Genomic DNA, 4,424 nt, shown 5'->3' with positions numbered 1-4,424 from the left:
TAAGTCCATTTCTAGTCAGGTTAAATTGTGTTTGTATTTAAACCTGTAAGAAGAAAAGGTTAAAATGGTGTAGTCAATATACATGGTAAGGCTTCATATACCCATTCTCCAATGGCCAAGACCAGAGATCAGGGAACAGTGCAGACAAGCTGTAACTGGAGTTCAGGTTCAGAATTCAAACAAAGAAAGCAGGGACTGAAGTAAAGGATCAGTGCACACAAGTAATGATACTCTTTGTTTCCAACAGGAAGGGAAAGGCTTTCACAAAGGCAAAGAGGTGCTAGCGATACAGATGAGTTTGGCCTCAGAATTGCCTTGTTGGTACACAGCAAACCACAGCACCATTCCAGGTCCGCTCATTTTATTGTCTTGGGCTGCCAAAAAAACAACATCAAGTGTGTTGGTTCCCTCTGGAAACATCTCCTTCACTCCAACATGTATAACAAAGAAAATTCAGCATCACATAGCCTTTTATTACAATCCAGTGTCCAGCATGGGTAGACACCCCATCCCACACTCCTGTGCTTATTAGATGGAACAGCTCCCATTCTTCTACCTATTGCTTTCCTGAGAATAGCTAAAAACAACAGACAGATCGGGCAAAGTACCAGACTTGAAGCACAACTGTAGTCCATGTCTGGTGAAGGTTCATGATAGGTGAACGATAAATGTAGCTGGAAAATCAGACAAAGTTATAAACATGAGCAAACAGGAAGCAGGCCCCAATATTTAGACAAAGCCAGAAACTACAGGACAATTCAGGTACGGAATAACAGATTTGAAAAGCAAAGCAAGAACACATATGTGGACAGGGACTGCGTACAGATACATGCAAACAGTAAAATAAATACTGCCCTAAATTACTGACCTATTAAAATGCTAGCTGACTGGCTTATTTTGTGCTGTTGACATAAAAAAAAATTCAAGTCAGAAAATGAAATGTTAAAGTAAAAGGTTACAGCATGACAGTTATGCAACAAGTATTTTTTAGAAGGAGAGGCCATAAGTGGCAGTCTCTATGCTTCTGGGGCATGGTCTGGCCATGCAAGGTGTACACTTCCCCAGCAGTCTCTTAAACCCTAAACTGGGTAAGGGAAGCATAAAAAAGTTCTCAGATGCTGGAACCCCACGGCATAGCAGTACAGCCAAGATGGCCACCGCAGTGCTGCAGGACAAAGAGGAAGAGGGATCCAGCAGCCCAGGTGGAGTTAGGGTTCCATTCTTCCGCTCCTCCATGCTCTCATTTTCAAACTGCACACGGGTCCACCATCGACAACCCTGGATCTAAAGAGACTATAAGGGGGATCAAATAGTAGCACTTAGATAAGACATCCAGCAACGGTTTGAAGATATCCACTAAGGCTGACCTGGAAACGATCCCTTATACGACTTAAAACCTTTCTGCAACAAAACATTACAGAGGTTAAAGCTGAACAAGACAGGCAATAAAGTGAACGCGATAGAGACCAAGCATGAACCTTCTGTTCTCTCCCTTCAATTTAAAGTTCAGTGACAGGAGTGCATAATTTAAGAATTCATTATGCAACTTGATGATTATGATAATAGGAGCCATGGTTCTGATATAAGAATTAGAAGGCTGCCAGAGGCCACTGAGACCAGAGACTTATGTCCTATGCTTATAGATATTTTCCATCAAATTATGGGTGACACAGTGGACCACACCATTTAAAGTAACAGAGTGCACAACGCCCTTATCATAATATACAGTATATAAATGCCAGGTACATGGAAACTGGTAAAAAAGGTAGAGATGCAGACCGCCAACATAGCCCTGAACAGGAAAAATACAAACAAAAAACTGAATTGTTGTGAGAACCTGGCCAGATTTGTGACGCATCCTTGTACTGTGTAAAACACATTTACCGGGTTATTCACAAAAGGGTGAAGAGTTTGGAGATGGCAGGAGAAGTGAACAATCTAGGACAACATAGCTGATTGGGAAAAATTCTCCAATTCAGATCACTTTCCAGTTCAGCTATGTTGTCCTAGATTGTTCACTTCTCCTGCCTTCTCCAAACTAATAGATCACTTAAATGGCGTTTTTTTTTTTTACCTTCCTAAAGTTCAACTAAAACTATTTACTTGAGAAATATGTATAAGGGAAATAAGTTTGTAATTTTTTTGCATAGCTTGTGGTGGTGAGTGTGCCACTATAGAGCATGGAAAGTTGGAATTTTGGCATCTTACTCCCTACCACCACACACACTTTTGCAGTTATAGGATTCCTATTGTTGCTAATAGGATTCCTATTTATTAAATTGGTTCAGTACCTTTTCTTTAGTCCTGCAGTGATTAAATCAGTAAACACATAGGCTCAGCAATTTAGTCCAGACCTTTGTGTGGCCAGTTCGTACTCCATCCCTTCCTTCCTATGGTTATCTGAGAGAGATCATTCTAACAGATTGGTCTGGGTCTGCCCTAAATTCTCCTCCGGGTATAATATACCCTAACATATAAGAAGTGGTGTCGTGGTTAGCGCTTCTGCCTTGCAGCACTAGGGGTCACCAGTTCAAATCCCGGCTAAATCACTATCTGCATGGAGTTTGTATGTTCTCCCTGTTCTTAATTCATAATTCCTGCATACTGTATCTATTAAAAGAAAACCTACCGTTGTATGTTGTTGGGGGGTTTTACGTCATTTTCAGGCCTAAAATGTGGAATATAACATGGGTGCAAAAAATGAAAAAAGGGCCTCTGTCATGAAGGGGTTAATGCAAGCTGAAATTGTATAGCCATACCGGAACATGAATGTGCTGACTTATATCGGAACTGTTGTGGAGATATATATCCACAACCAATAGAATATTAATACCACATAGGAAAGAAGGTTCTGCTGCAGAAGCACACAAAACCCACATCACAGTACTTGAATGTCACATTAACCTTGTGACGTGTACAATGTAAACATTATCCAAGAACCCTTTTACCCCCACAATGATGTCACTGGTTGCCAGGAGCTAGACGGGACGTCGACCAGAGCATCCCAGGTTGCCGAGAGCCAGGGCTGGACGTCGTGATTGACCCTGGATTACAGCGGTGTCAAAAGCGTGTCTTTTTTTTTTTCCAAAAAGGATTTTTTCAAAAGTCTGGACTTTTTATTTACAATTTTATTTAACCCGTTCGTGAATGGGTAGGAGTACAAGTACCCCTTAGTCATTTACGAGGGGGGTGGCATCTGGGTGCCCCTGTATTAAAGGGGTACCCTGATGTGAATAAGCCCTCTGCCCGCACCCCCACAACCAACACCCCAGGGCTTGCGGAGAAGAGGCCCTTGCGCCCATCGGCACGGGGACAAGGTGCTTTTCCAGGGGTGACCCTGGAAAAGCACCCTCCCAGTGCTGAGGGCATGCGGCCTGGTATCGGAGGGGGACTCGGATCAAGGGTCCGGTATGGAATTTTAAGGGCGACCCCACATCGCCCCTGCCCCATTTTGGGGGTGGGGTTCCTCCTTAAATTCCTACCAGACCTTAAGGGCCTGGTATAAGGGGGAACCCCACATACTTTTTTTTTTTTTTACATGGGGTCCCTCAATATTCCTACCAGACCATAAGGGTCTGGTATGACTTTTGGGGGGGAACTCCACACTTTAAAAAAAAAAAAAAAAAATGTGGTCCCTCCTAACATTCCTGCCAGAGCTAAAGGGTCTGGTATTGTTTCAGAGGGGGAACCGCACACTTTAAAAAAAAAAAGTATTTTTTTTAGAAATGTCAGTTTTGCTGTAGCAGGTTCTATACATCGCACAGATGCGCCACTTTACAGGCAGTTTAAGGGGACCCCCTGGGCACAATATTTAAAAGGAATTTTTCATTTTTATCGTTATTTTTTAAGTGGTGTTAAAACAACTGCTCCTTTAAAAACTGTATTTTTTATTTTGTTTAACCTCTTGCCGTCCACCCGTAGTAAAAAAAACGGACGGACGGCACTGCTACATCTCCGGGTTGCCGTCTCCAGACGGCAATTTTTTTCTGCGGGCACGCACGGGCAGAAAAGACCCTCCCCCAGTGGTGAATAAATACCACCAAAAGAAAGCTCTATCTGTCCCCAAAAAAGGGTATAAAATTCATTTCAGTACAGCGCTGCATGACGGAATAAATGTCAGTCAAAGTACCGCAGCGCTGAATACTGAAAAATGGCCTGGATGGCAAGGGGGTTTAACACCGCGGATGTCAACTGGTTAAAAGGCCCTCCTAAACTATTACATTGTATGTGACTGGAGCAGTGTACCATTAAACCTACATGTCACAGATACTAGTAGAGCACACAACTGCCTGGATGTCACTGGAAGTGAAAAGAGTTGGCCAGGGGATTGATGTATACGTATTCATGACAAAAAGGTATGGTGAAAGCCAATGTGTAGAAGGAATAGTATAAAGGGGGGGGGGGGGGGGGGGGGGCAAGACCGC

Source organism: Nanorana parkeri, unplaced genomic scaffold (assembly GCF_000935625.1).
Source record: "Nanorana parkeri isolate BGI_ZX_2015 unplaced genomic scaffold, ASM93562v1 scaffold417, whole genome shotgun sequence".
NCBI classification, from domain to species: Eukaryota; Metazoa; Chordata; class Amphibia; order Anura; family Dicroglossidae; genus Nanorana; species Nanorana parkeri.
The sequence above is the reverse complement of the archived record's forward strand: the minus strand, read 5'-3'. Positions refer to the sequence as shown.